Below are 15,549 nucleotides of genomic sequence, written 5' to 3' on the forward strand. Positions count from 1 at the left end.
AGACCCGGCACACACTCAATGTCAAGAGACAAGATTATAGGCAACTGCTCTTCGAGGACGCTAACCGACGTGCCCTTGCTACCAGACACAGAATATATGAGCAAGGAGTCCGCTGCGCGGTGGGTGGGCGCGAATAAGGGGCCGGATGGTGTACTGATCACTGACTCCCGAGACATTGCTGAGACATTTGCAACATACTACGAGCAGATCTATACTACGCCACAGCGCTCACAAGCGCGGTGGGCGGCAGACCTCCTTGCCACTATTGGAATGCGATGTGTCTCGCGGCAGGATAGGGAGGCGTTGGAGGTGGATATCTCGGTTGAGGAGATCCAAAAAGCCATACGGGATACTCGGTCCGGCAAGGCCATGGGCCCCAACGGAATCCCGATAGAACTCCTGAAACCTATGGCTATGAAGCTTGCGCCCCACTTACTAAATTTGTATAATGAATGTTATGAGACGGGCATCCTCCCTGCAGATATTCGCACCGTCACTATAGTGGTTATCCGTAAGCCTGGTAAACCAGCGGACGAGTGTGCATCGTACCGACCCATCTCCCTGATCACTGTCGAGGCCAAAATTTTGGCCAAACTGCTGGCCAATCGTCTGCTTCCATATCTCACTGCATTGATCCACCCTGATCAGTCGGGATTCATGCCAGGCCGTAATACTACGCGTAATCTCCGCCGTGTCCACAGGGCACTGAGTCGGGCTGCAACACTCCAAGAGGAGACATTTCTGCTTGCGCTCGATGCCAAAATGGTATTTGATTCAGTGGCTTGGGAGTATCTCTTTGCTGTCCTGGCCCGTGTTGGGTTGGGGCCCCGGTTGAGCAGATGGATCAGACTTTTCCCTATGCCGCGGCACGAGACAGGGTTGACCGTTGTCGCCGCTTCTCTTTGCTTTGGCCCTTGAGCCGCTCGCAGTCTGGATCAGGGGTGACCCGGAAATCAGAGGCTTTAAATGGACACCAGATAATGAAGACCGTAACTCCTTATATGCGGACGATATTTTGTCGTATCTAGCTTCCCCGGCGCGCTCGATCCGTCGTGTACTTCATATTTTTCATATTTTTGGGGCCCACTCCGGTTACCAGATTAACTGGTCCAAATCCCAGATGTACCCACTCTGGGGTGACCCACCAAATAGTCCCAAAGGCTACAGCATACCGGTGGCGCCGCAGGGTTTCCAATACCTCGGTATCTTTATAACATTAGATTCCACGCTATTTTATGATCGGAATCTATTGGGCCCATTGCAGAGGTTTAAAGCAGACGTGGTTCATTGGAAGACATTGCCCCTCACACTATTGGGCCGTGCATCCCTGTTTAAGATGCTTGCCCTCCCACGCTTTCTCTATGCTCTGCAAAATACGCCCTCTCCGATTCCCGAATCTTATTTTTTACCGATCGAGGCTGACATCAGAGACTTGTTATGGGATAACGGACCACCCCGAATCGCGATGCAGAAACTTACCATGGGGTGGTATGATGGAGGAATAGGATTGCTGGATTTGCGCCTTTACTACCAGGCATCGCAACTGATAGCAATTAACCAGTCGGTGTTTGGGTCCCATGATGATCCCAATTTCCGTACTGATCGCTGGCTCCTGGGGAGGGGAGGGTATAATAGACCACTATACTCAAACTATAAAAATCTCAATCTAACTGGCCCGACTGCCCGGACAGTGGAGATATGGCACAGGCTCCAGCGGCGCATGGGTTGGTATGGGCGGTTGACTAAGGCCACCCCACTCTGGGAGCCTGATTGTCTGGGGAGGCTGAGTACCTGCGCAGGGTTTGACAAATGGGACCTGATCGGTATCTCTACGGTGGGGGATATGTGGGTCAAGGGTAAAAAGGCGACATTCACGGAGCTCCAGCTTAAATACCAGCTCGCACCCTCAGAGTATTTTCGTTACCTTCAAATTAGTCACGCTATCGACGGCGCTCTTCCGGTTGATGCCCCCCTCCCAGACTATTCTCCTTTGGAGGACAGGCTGCTGTTGGACCCAATGGACCGCAAGGCTATCTCCCTGACTTATAAGAAGTTAATTAACAATAGGACCGACCCAATGCGGAAAATTAGGGCTCGCTGGGAGACGGACTTGGGGGAACTGGCTGACGAGGACTGGACAGATGCGTTAGCTTCCCCTAGAGAGGTAGCAATGCCGATGCGACTTCGCCTTGTCCAGATTAAAATTCTGCATCATGTATATTTTGACGCAAAACTATTATATAAATTGGGAAGGCGATTGGACTCGCTCTGCCTGCGACACTGTCACCAGATAGGTACATTTTTCCATATTCTATGGGCATGCCCCCACATTCAGCAGTACTGGATAGACGTCACCCTACAGATGGCGAGGTCTAGAGATAAGCCCTTGTCCCCCTCTCCCCAACTCGGCCTCCTTAACATTTGGGAAGCTACAGACCTTACTCAGGCGGAGCAAGAGTGGGCGGCCATGGGGTGGGCCATTGCAAAGAGGAATATTGCCCAGAAATGGGGGGTGGATACTGTACCACAATTGCGTGCTTGGGCCACTGACATGGATCAGGCCATGGTGGAGGAGAAAACAGTATACAAAAGTCGAGGATGCCCACGGAAGTGGGATCACAAGTGGGGACGTTGGAACAACTATCGGGGGGCCTCTGTATTTCTCCTACTGTGGGACTGAGGAGGGAGAGACTGGAGGCATTGGACAAGGCTGGGGCAAGCGCGGTGACCTGAAGTGTCCAGGCTACCGGACATATGCTGGGGGTCCCCCGATCCCTGGATGAGCACGGAACCACCTTTAGGCTGCCTCACTAATTGGTATGACCGGATGCCTAATGCCCTGAATATATTGTTTGTAGCTTTCAATGCCCGAATGTACACTCCGCCAGTGGTGGGGCTAATTAAGTGTCATTATTGCTGCACTGTTGTGATTTTTGTTTTCAATAAAAATTGTTTTAAAAAAAAACCTATTTAAATTAGAGGATTGGAAAATTAAAGGTTGGTCATGCAACCGAAGAAAAGGAGAGATTCCAGAAAGATCTCTCTTAACGGAGCCCAGAGCATAGCAATGAGAAAGGGGATCAATGTTTCTTTCTGTACACCATGCCACAAAATGTGTCCAATGGCAGGGATAAACCATCTTGGTAGAGGGACACCTTGCTGCCCAGTTAACGTTACAGACTTCGGGAGGAAGGTCGAAAGCTGCCAACTGTCGCTGCGCAATCTCAAAGCAAGATGGTGAATAGTTGACAGATTCGGGTGGAGGACCGTCCCCTGCTGCTGCGACAGAAGATCCTCCCGAAGTGACAGCCTGATCGGAGCACCGCTGGCCATGCTCAACAGCTTGGGATACCAGACTGTCCATACCCAATCCGGAGCTACAAGGATGACTTGGGCCCGGTTCTTCCTGATCTTCTTGAGAACTCTGGGCAGGAGTGTCATGGGCAGAAAGGCATACATGAGGCCTGAGCTCGACTCAAGACGAAAAGCTTCTCCGAGCGACAGCCGCCTTAGAAACTCCAGCGTGCATAACTGCTCACAATGCACACTATGGTGGGTTGTGAGCAGATCTACCCAAGGCTCTCCCCACTGCTGAAAGAGACCGTGCACCACCTCCGGATGAAGACGCCATTTGTGATCAGCTAGGCATTTTCGGTTGAGTTATTATGCTCTGGTGTTCAGACCGGCCAGACGTTGAACCACCAGGGATATGCTTTGCTGTTCCAGCCATGTCCAGAGATGCAGGGCCACCCCAACCTGCTTGTTGCAATACCACATGGTGGTAGAGTTGTTTGTGAACACCTGCACTAGCCTTCCCTGGATGGAGGGCAGAAAGGCGTTCAATGCTAATCTGATCATTCAGAGCTCCAACAGGTCGATGTGGAGTCCGGATTCCGCTGGAGACTAGATTCCTCTAATCGCCACCTCTCCCACACAGCCACCCTATCCCAGGTGTGACACATCTGTCACTACTGTCAGATCTGGTTGGGGAAGGGAGAGTGGTCGGCCGTTGACCCAATCACAGTTCGTAAGCCACCAATGCAGGTCCTTTGCAGTTCTCTCCAAGATCTGGACTAGGTCCAAGTGATTCCCCTGATGCTGTGCCCACTCGAACATCAGGTCCCACTAGAGAGCCTACATAAGTCAATGGGCACGTGTCACAAGCAGGATGCAGGAGGCCATGAGACCCAGCAGCCTCAGTGCCAGTCTCACCAAAATCCAGGGTAGAGGCCAAAACATCAGTATCTTAGCCTGAATATCCTGGACTCCCTTCCTCCTAGGAAACTGCACCGTGTTCAGAACAGTTCCGATGAAGAGGAGCTTCTGAGAGGGAGTCAGGTGTGACTGTGGCACATTGATAGTAAACCCCAGCGAATGCAGGAGGTCCGCCGTAGTCTGGAGATGACAGCCTGGGGCGAGCGCATCTTCAACAGTCAATCGTCGAGATAGGGGAAGACTGGCACCCCTGATCTCCGCAGGTAAACATCAACCACCACCAACACCTTGGTGAACACCCGAGGGGCCTGGGTGAGGCCAAAAGGGAGCACAGCAAACTGAACATGGCCGTGGCCCACCGTGAACTGCAGCACGCCTGTGTGCAGGAAGGATGGGAATGTGGAATTATGCAACCTGCAAGTCTAAAGCCACCATCCAGTTTCCAGGGTCCAAAGCAGACAGGACCTGAACAAGAGTGAGCATCTTGAATTTATTTTTCTTGAGGAAGAAATTGAGAGGGTGAAGGTCAAGGATAGGACAATGGCTTCTGTCATTCCTGGGTACCAGAAAGTAGCGGGAAGAGCAACCACGACCAACTTATGGTGGTGGCACTCTCTTTGACAATTTTGACCAAAAGAGGCCTCATTCCTGGCAGAGAAGAGATAGGTGGTCCTCCTTCAGCCTGTTGTAAAGTAGGTGGCATGGAGGGTGGGGTAGTCTCGAAGGAGAGGGAGTAGCCTTATTGGACAATCTGCCAAACCCACCTGTCCAATGTTATGGACTGACAGAGGGGCAGGTGATTGCGAATCTTGCCACCCACTTTGTGCCCATGATGGTAAATGGGCAGACTAGGACGTTTTGGAGGCTGCGGCTGCTGGAAGACTGAACCGACCACTGGCAACTTGACCCACAAGGCCGGTAGGAACCACGTCCATGGCCACACAGAGGCTGGGCGGGTAATGACATGGCTGAATGCCCCTTCCGTGGCCATGAAAGGAACAAAAGGCGGATTGAGGGTGATGAGGGGCTATAGAAAGGCCCAAAAATGTGGTCATAGCCCTCCTGTCTTTAAATCGCTCCAGCGCCAAATCACCCTAGTCTCCGAAGAGACGGGAGCCACCAAAGGGCATGTCCATGAGTGAGGATTGGACATCCCCAGAAAAGCCAGCAGTCCTCAACCAGGCATGGTGTAGAAGGGCCACTGTCGACAAACCCGCTCTGCCCAGTGAGTTGGTGGTGTCTATTCCACCACGAATGGTGAACTTAGCTGCATCCCTCCCAATGGCAACAGACTGGGAGAGCATTGCCCAGGCATCCTCCGGAATCGCTGGCAGCACCTGCGCAACTGTATCCCATAGAGGGTGTGAATAGTAGCCCAAAAGGCAAGCGGTGTTCACTGACCGCAATTCCATGCTGGTGGAAGAAAACATTTTCTTGCCTAAGTTGTCGGGCCTCTTGAATTCCCGATCTCGCAGTGCAGTTGAAAATGTGCCAGGATTCATGTGGGATGTGCTGGTCTGGACCACCAAGCTCTCTAGAGTGGGGTGTTGGGTGATGAAGATTGGGTCCCCTGGAGTGGAGCGGTGGTGATGGGAAATCGTCCTGTCCACAGGGCCCCTGTACTGGGCTTGGACCCAGTCCCAAGCAGGACATCAGTAAGTGATACATTGAAAGGGAGAAGCGGTTCTGATGGGGACAGTCCCAGATGAAGCACTTCCATCAAGACCTTAGTCTTGACTGCCACAGAGGGCAAGCTAAGGTTCAGGACCTCAGCTGCCGTCCGCGCCACCATTGTGAAGGAAGCTCCATCCTCCATAGCCACGTTAGGGGGAGAAAGCATGGTGGTATCTGGAGACCTATCCAGTCCACCGGCTTCACCCAGATCCTCACAACAGTCATTTGTTCTTCATAAGGCTGTTATTCTTCAGGGTCCAGCGACCCCTCCCATTCCTCCCAGATTCCTAGCCCATAAGAAGAGGGCTCAGGCTCTGGCCTGGAAAGCATGGCTCCAGTCGGCACCAGAGTCGGACGACGCCCCAATGGCTTTGTGTGGGGGATGGGGATGGCGCTGCCGGCAGCAATGGGAGAGTCAGCCTCGTGGAAGTTTGAGGTGATACACGGGCTCCGATCCGGATCCATCTGTGGACCCCTGGGCTCGACTGGTGCCGGAGCCGCCTGTGTGGATCCAGTAGAGCCCCTCCGAAACCTTTGAGGTTCAAAAGTATGCTGAAGGGAATTGGCCACCCAAATATGAGGTGCATGGCCTCATAAAATTCTTTTAATTGGGCGGATGTCGCTCGGCCTCCAGGAAATTTGGGGAGGCGCAGGTGCTGGCTCAACTGCGGAGCCAGGCCTTGAGAGGCGACACTCTTTCATCTCATTGGCTGACAGACGAGGAGAAGTTGAAGCATGCTTCGACCTCTTTCTTCTTGTGCGAGTGGGACTTACCTGAGTGGCTCAATGACTTGGAGTGCGACGACGACCTCAGACTCCGCGACCACTCCAGGAACTTTCTTCCTGACCGGGACCTCTATGGTCGTGGCGTCATGCGCCGAGTTGCTAGAAGCTTGAGGGAGCGCTCCCAACAAGGCCTTCAAGTTTATGGCTCAGCAGTTGGGACAGGTGTTCGTGTCATGGTCCGTTGGAGACACCAAAGGAAAACAAGATGCAGGTCTGCCACCAACATCTGTCGGTGACAGGCGTTGTAGGGCTTGAAGCTGGACCTTTTTCGATGACATACCTGCAACGCCAGGAGGTAGATCTCAAAAGACTTCGACAAAACGTCCAAAAAGCTCAGTCAAAAAGTGACTAAGGGGTAGCTCTTACCGGATCTGCACATACTGGTGCGGAAAAAAAGAACTGATGTCAGCATGCCTGGGTGGCGCCTATACAGGTACCACGAATGTCACTTCCAGCACGGACAATACCAACGACGCTAAGCAGAGCCGACCGATGCCACCTACCGGGGCGCAATAGGTACTGCTTCTGAAAAAAATTCCAGAACCAGTCTGATACCTCAGGATAATTCTAAGGAATCTGTAGCTTGAAGTGTCTATCAGATTTAGAAATGTGTTTATTAATGTGTTTTAGTTGTGCCAATTGATGCACCATTTTATTGCTCGGTGCATGTAGGCAACTCTCCATGTTTACAATCCTAGTCTTTTATAAATAATTTTCTCAAGTAACTGATGCCCCATGTACTAAGACCAAGTGGGAAATCGAGGTGTGCGCACCAGCAAATTAGCAGGGCAAGCAGATTCAGGGCTAAAATAAGGATGTGGCTTGGATCTAAGAGTCCATGTACGAGCCAAGTCATGAAACCATCTGCCATGTATATCATGCAACACATAATGTAAAAATAGGATACTGTGCATTTCTTTAACATGAGGACGTGTTTTACCTTAGCACATCTGATTATATCACTGCACAGACAGACATTTAAAACCTGAAGTTAGAAACATTAATGGCTCGTCACTGAACAAGAATGCCTGTGGTGGGAACCTGTGGGGACCTGTACTCATTGTAGGAGATTGGGGCTCATTTTTCACCAACAGATGATGACCCAAAGCGAGAGAGAGAGAGAAAGGGGGGAAAAGGAGAAAGAGAGCAAGGAAAACAACGATGAAGCCAGAAAAGGGGATGAAAAAAGAACCTGCAAGAATAAGTGTAGAGCAGTGAAAAAAACTGGCTATGGCAATCCTGTTTTTACAAATCCCACACTGTCCTCCAAAATGTCACCTCCAGATTTAGCAGCAGACATCGCTCATGTTCTTACTGTTGGCATAACTATGTTTAAATCCCCCTCCCAATCACCAGCGCAACCTGACAGCTCACGCTGGAATCAGTACCACCAGAAGGCCCACACAAAGAATGGACCACAGATCTCACAGTACGAGGTATCAACTCCATATCAAAATAAGTGTAAGTTACCACGTATCCACGGATGAGAAGGAAATGGTGATAAAGGTTAACTGACCAGAAAAAAAAGGCACATGCAATTCTAGTCACAACTAAGAGAATATTGGCATTTAGAAGGAAATATTGCTAGTTTGCATAGAAAAACCCACATGGGAAGATGTAGAAACAGCGAGAGACACCACAAACTATGGCCAGTAATCAGAATCTACACTAGACTACTCTCGCTAACAAGAGCTTTTCATATCCTAGACATGTAACACTGCCAAAATGGTGCACTCGAGACGGCCTACTTGTTTACACTAACCTGTGGGCTTGCCTATTCACTGTAACCTCATCCCGAAAGAGCCAGCCCTAAGTAAGCACACATGATCTTTCATTTCATACATAGCATAACCTTGAATTACATTACTCTCCGAGACCTAAGAGTATAATAACAACAGAGCTACCCTGTTATTCTGTTACAATACAGTACGATGCAAACTTTGCATCATTGCTACAGTAAATAGGTGTAAGAAGGTAAAAAAACAAGACCGCCCATACCCCAGCAGGGTAAAAATTTGGCAAAAGTTAACAGTATCATCATATCCAGCGTTCTCAGATTTACACAGCTACAAAAAAGCAAATTTGTCTTCCTTTAAAGAAAAACAGCTCATCAACATTTAGTGACTGAAGCTGATAAATATAGCACATCATTTCAAATGTTTGGAAATCATTTTTTGCTGTGGTGCGGCGGATTTATATAGTTCTGCACAGCACTGAAATACTTGGAGGATCAAGCAGGATTACGCAAAACATTTCTTATTTGACTTGAATAATGCACGGTTGTGACAACTGCCTGCTACCCACGCTCCAATCTCATGTGCCAAAAATTAAAGCCTAAGAAATAACTTTTGATGTAAAATAGGAGAATTAAAGAGATGCCCATCTAATGGCTGAAACGAACAATGTGAATGCAGAAACCCCGGGATCAATCCCAGCTTAACCAAACTGTGTGATCCTAGCAAACCGCTCTCTTGTGTTTGATTTAATAGACTGCGATGCTGGCCTAGGCCACATATAGGATGCACTTTACAATTGACCTTCAGGTGGCTTCTGCCTGCCAACCACATTCGAACCTCATGCGCCAAACATTAAAGTTAAAACATTAACCGTTGATGTGAAATAGAAGAAATAAAGAGATGTCCATTTAGCTGCTGAATGCTGAAAACCTGGGTGCTGCCTTTGCATGCCAGGTGGGGGCCACAGTTTTAATTGAGGTTTGTAACCCAGCTGCTTTGTTGTAATGAGAAGAGGACTGACGCTCTGTGTAATGCTGTGACCTGAGGGGGCAGTTTCCCTGTGTGCACGGTTACGAATCCGGTATACCAGGAGGGGGCCGTAGTGAAGTGAGAGGGCTGTCGCCCTGGAGCAGCCTGCAGCTGTGAAGAAGAAGCAAGCCATTACTCACGGAGGACGAGCAACAATTCAACTACCCAACAATCCAGGAGGACCCACGACCTGCTGCCGACTTCGTAGAAGCATGTAGACACCAGCCATCGCTACCGAAGCGTCGAGGCTTTTGCTAATCACTGGGCCGCAAACGCATGCCAGAGCAATCCACACCTCCACTCCAGCGAGATTGAGTAAGACTGAATAGTGGACTGCCAGGCCTTGAGAGCAGCTCGCTCTGACCGGCACGTTACAGCGCGGAGGCACTTTGACTTTATCAAAGCCATCATGGAACTTCTATGACTTGAACTCACTAGCAGAGCCTAGCTGGAATGTTGCCTCACATAACTGGGGAATACCCACGATCCTTTGACAAGGAAGTGGGACTCAAGAGCAGACCCAGGGAACACTAGTGTGCCTGCCTTAAGAAGACTGTGTATATTATCTGTACACAAAATACATGGGCCGATGCAAGGGATCGCCCATGCACCACCCATGTCATACCTACCTGGCACAGGGTAATGTAAGGCCGTGCAATGCGCTGCCATGCGTTCGTTTTTTGTTCTTTTTTTTAATAAAAATCACGCAAAAACTATCCTAAGGGCCTACTTCCTCTTTATGTGTGTGCCGCACAAATGCAGCATACATGCAAAAAGGAAATAACAAGGAGAAATAAAGATGTACACCAGCCTCAATAGACTAACCAGTTAGGTGCAAACCTATGTTCACAAGTCTTTGTAAATATGCGTGTGTGTCAAAATACATTGGTAGAAGCACAGGAACGCCCAAGCACCACCCATGTAACGCCTACCACACGCAAGTTATGCATGGTACGGCAATGTGCTGCCTTGTGTTAGTTTTTTCTTTTTACAAAGCCACGCAAATTAGATGTGTGTGGCACTGTAAATCCCAAAATAGTTTTTGTGTCAGGTTTGTGCCAGAAAAGTGAAGCAACCCAGATGCAAAATCTGGGCCTGAACTCATAAACTTATGTTTATTTAAACTCTGCCACAAAGAAATTGACAAGAAGGAGAAACGTGACAGAAAATCTGTTCAGCTTAATTGGTTGCAAAATTTGAATTTTTAAATATTTCATGGGATTAAAGCATCTGCCGCAGAGGTCTTTGTGTTCCCAGTAAATCAGAGCGAATAATAATAATGATGGCAAGATAAATCTGGAGGTTAATGCATTTGATCGAAAGATCTGTGTTTTGTCTAACCATTTTCGACTCAAAGTAGCATGGAGGGTTAATGTGCCTCCTGCAAAGCACATCATGTAACATGCAGATAACAGATTTTTTTTATATTCATAGGTAATGGGTTTCTGCTTTTAACACAGAGCTCCTTTTATTACTTGCACTTTGCTGCTTCTAATGTATCACAGCTATGAAGGATATTATGTGACTCCTACACCTTGTTACCCTTGTATTATTTATTGTCGATGTAAAATGTATGTGTGATGTAAAGCGCTCTGACACCTTGCAAGGGGGATGATTAGCGCTATACAAGAAATGCAACATAATGCTTTAAAAATTGTTATTTTGTGTAAATACTGGGACAGACTCACACATCTGGCAAGCTTACAGTGCATGTATAGCTCTTATCTACAGGGACTGAACAAAGCCAAAAGAGGTCCTCTCTTGTCGTGTGCCTTTGATTCCCCTCCACCGCATTTGCATCTCGGTGTGAAGCTCCAGATAGCTCCCAGCCAGGATACTCAAACAAAAGGAGGCCTGATTGCCCCTTAAATGTGGCCTTTGTTATGGTTCTCGCTGGAGTCTGAAATAGGAAAGACCCCTCCCTGCCTACACGATGTTGCTCGGATCGAAAGGAGACAACATGCAGGTGCTGCGGGTTGTGTTCTGGTGTTTAAAAATTACACTGAGACGAGTTCAGCATATTTTACAGTGGGGCCCAGCTTCTTGACAAAGTGGGCATCGTCCAAACTGTGAAAATAATGGGTGGATGCAGTTCACCTGTGTGTCCCCCTAACTCCTGCCCTGCTTTTACCAAGGGTTGGAGTGGCCATAGGACAATTGGTACAGCACCCAATGGGCTGGTCTGACTGGTCAGTGTGTGGACCAGTATTTTGGCTGTTTGTGGGCCTGTTTTATGGTCTGCTGGGCTGGTTTTTAGGTTTTGCCTGGGCAGCGCTTGCGAAATCTCTTGTAAGGGGACTTGGAGCCCACCCATTACTTACTTTTACTTACCATTGGTTAGCTCCCACTTCACTCTCATTTCTTTATTTTTTTTTTATTTAATGGCGCCTCCTGCTTCTTCCTTTGGCTTCATGAGGGTTCATGTCATGGAGCATAGAGCAACTACTACTGCTTCCTGTCTGTGCCTGCCCGCCTGCAGGGGAATTGTTTTAATTTTATACTGTAGCACTGCATCAAAGTGCACCGTTTTGCAGGCTGTCTCTACCTGCCCCTCTGACCCGCCTGAATTTGGTTACTACTTGCCCTGTTCCCCACTACCTCCCTCCTGTCGCTGCTTGCCCCCTTCTCTACTTGCCCAGTCCATAAATCACCTCTTCCCCTTCCCAGTCACTGCTTTTCCCTTCGCTGCCTGCCTCCAACTCTCCTTTATTGCTTATTATGATCCAACAGTCAATTTGGCGCTTTTCCACCATCCACACGCCCCCATCTGTTTCTTCTCCTAAACACCCACCCACCCCATTTGTTTCTCTTCAGCACATGCCTCCACCCTCCCCTGCTCTCCCATTCATGTAATTGTGTAAGTGGTGGGAGTACTGTGTGTTCTTGTGCAATTAGGCATCTTAAAGTTACAAAAAAGTGCTAAAAATCTTTACGCCATGTGAGCACCATGCAAAAAAAAAAAAAAACAACACATTGACAAAGCCAGTACATCTCGCATAGGCGAAAACTATTGTCTTTGCCAATGCTTGTACTGTTCATTTCCCGGATGTTAAAACAAACATTGCTTGCAGGAAGCTCCAATCCATGCAGGCTTCCATACCCTGCAAAGCATTTATATAACTTGTCTTTACCAGTTCAAAACTGCCCCAATTTATAAATATGGGCCACTTTTTCAAGTCTATTTTCTGTCCCAGTCTGACACCACTGACACCACGAGGTTTGTGTGTTTTTCCTGAAATGTAATATTACCACAGCATTCAGTGTTCATAAGAGATAAAGCAGCAATACCATGTTTCAAGCTGCGGGGCTCACTGTATTTTTTTTTTTACCTGCCAAATATTCGCAGGTTTTACCTAGCAGCATTTGTGTGGCAATCTCGCACCAGTTGTAATCCAGATTTGTGCGCAAATGGCAGCTGTTTGCCAGTCCATTGGTCAATCCAACTCCTGCATGATCAGAAGTTATCTGGAGCTCCGCATCCTGCTCATCCTAATGTTGCAACTTGAAGTTTGGAGTCTGATATTTCTTTTGCAGTTGTTGCCCGATGATCCCTCTTTGGGGCCGTGATACGATTGTCACTCGAAACGCCAGCGGATTCTTGTAATTGCATATTTTTTTGCTTGATCTGTAGTTTGAGGGTCTTTCATAAGATACAGTGGGAGCGAGAACAGTTCGGAAAAGCAGTTACTTAGGAATTTATTTTGGGAACCATACAAATCCCCCCCCCCACCCTCTTTTACTCACCCCGTCTGATTCTTCCAGGCAACGCCTATTCAAGATTCCAAGCGTTGCCTCTACTTGTTCACAGTCCTGTGAAACACTTCAAGCTTGCTTAGCACATCTACACAGGCATAAACAGATCTCTTCCAAAGGCTTTAAATTCTAAAATAGGAGTTGTCCCAGCTGCAGGTAGGCCACTCGTCAACCGAGAACCCAACGCATGCTGCAGATTAACTGTAGGCCCAAACCCAATTTAACATACAACCTTCAATTCTGTAGATTCTCTACACCCAAGTTAACATATAGCCTTAAATCTCATAAGCTGGGTCCTCTGCGCTTGCCCTGCTTCTGGATCCAGCCTTTACATTCCTGTCATTTGTGGTACAGCGGTCTCATCTTCGCACTGGGATCCATCTTTCACCCTCAGTGGCAATCTTCTCTAATTCAATGGTCCATGTTTACTACTTGAGAATCAATGCCCTGTGTTCACTTTGTGACCAGCAGAAAGCCACGCTGGCTGATCTGGACGATGATCCAGAAGGAACTCTGGAGAGCAGGTTCACTGTTTCACGGAGGTGGAAATCTTAATGAGACATATCTCAAGTCTTCATCTTTGTCCAGTTCCCCCCGCATCCTCTCGTCCGCCCTCCTCTGAATGTTTCACAATCACAGCATCATCTGTGCTGGCTCTTTGAGCCTTCTCATACCCTGGCTGTCCTGCATTGTTTTAGCATTCTTGATGCATTCGCCGTTTGTTCATCTCTTTCCCTTCACCCCCAGTACAGGGACGTTGCACTGTTTCCAAGTTGCTCTCTCTACTTCCATTCCTCTTTATCGATCACTTTCCAAAGTACAATATAATCAGCGTCTACTATGCAGAGATTAAAAGAGTATTGTTTATTACTATACAATCCCAACCACTTACAACAAATTTAGGGAGATAGGTCTTAAATTTCTGCAAGTGAAAGAGCATGCCTGGTATCTGGTTAGACCCAAGCCAGACTGTGACCCAACCTGAGCATAGGGAGGTCACGCACAGAGGCTCTGTGGCTTCTTTTAAGCCGTTGAAGCTTTTAGTAACAGACGACACACCAGGCTTCAGAAGAAATGGGATCCGCCATGACCCAGCGCCATGAAATCTATTCAGTAACCCGTATAAGTAAAACATTTACAATTTAAAAAAAGAATTGCATCCTGGATAAAGGCTGCTATTAGTGATTTAAATTATTAAAAGGAATATAGGAATGAATGAAATACCTATGTAAACAGGGAGCAAATTTAAAGGAATAGTTTGAAATAAGTAGCATTTTTCTTCGAATCGAGTGTTTCCAACGAAGTTGAATGAATTCCGAAGAACAAGCTCTTTCAACCAGTGTAAAAAAATAAATAAATGAAGAGCACACTGATCAATTTGACAGGGAGAAGTAAAAAGCTCAATTGCTTCATTTACTGGGTTAATACCATGCGTGATCTTGATGTCAAAGGAGAATTAATTATCATCCTAAAATTCTAGTCTCTGGTTGGGTTTAATCTCTGAATGGCTTTGAAATTTTTGTTGTTGCTCCAAAATGTATTTCAAGAGTAATTTGTAACGTTACACATTGAACTCCAATGCGACTAGTACTTTAAAAGCCGGGTGTAAAAACATTAATTATGCATAGTGGAGCTCTCAAACCTCATTGCCACAAAAACTATGTTTTGATAGAGGGAAAGCTGTGACCAAATCTGAGGTCTTCTCCGGTAGCCAGGCAGTTTTACAATAATATTGTCAACTGTAAATTCTAACAAATGAATGAGCAAGATGGGCCAATGTGAAGATGAGATACATTTCCTTTTGAAATGTCCCTTTCACTGAAGACTAGGAAAGTATTGACTTAAACCTACTTTAAAAATCACTGAATGTAAGATTCCTTTACCTTGATTCATTGGACAGAACATAGGTACAGAGCTTCCCTTTTGAATACAAGCCGCCATGATACAGCGGAGATCAGAACTGAACATGGGTGGAATTTGGATTATTGACACATTTGTTCAGTAATAGGCAGCTAGAATAGCCCACACTGGATACGGGAGGGGCATTCTTCGAAAGTCTCCATTACAAGGACCAAATATTTGTGGTTTTAATGGACAAATGATACATTTATCAGGTCTCCTCTGCATAAGAGGCTTCAATTACAACAGACACACTCCAATTACAATAACAGACACATAGAAGACAGAAAACTGACTTTGGTCTTGCAATCTTAAAACACGTTTATTTCCTTCCCCCTTCAATTGCAACATAACACATTTAGGGATTTAATGGAACATTGGTCACACAAGTCACAGATAGAACAGCTCAACTCAAGTCTTCATGAACTTTATTACTGAAAGGGAATGACTGCATGTA

General features: G+C 47.3%; 1 protein-coding gene across 1 annotated transcript in view; it reads right to left on the bottom strand.

Annotated features, from left to right (window-relative positions):
• Positions 1-15,549, bottom strand: part of TMEM63A (transmembrane protein 63A) — a 362,396-nt gene that overhangs the window by 97,681 nt on the left and 249,166 nt on the right. The window lies entirely within an intron of this gene.

Source organism: Triturus cristatus, chromosome 6, assembly GCF_964204655.1.
Source record: "Triturus cristatus chromosome 6, aTriCri1.1, whole genome shotgun sequence".
Taxonomy (NCBI): Eukaryota; Metazoa; Chordata; class Amphibia; order Caudata; family Salamandridae; genus Triturus; species Triturus cristatus.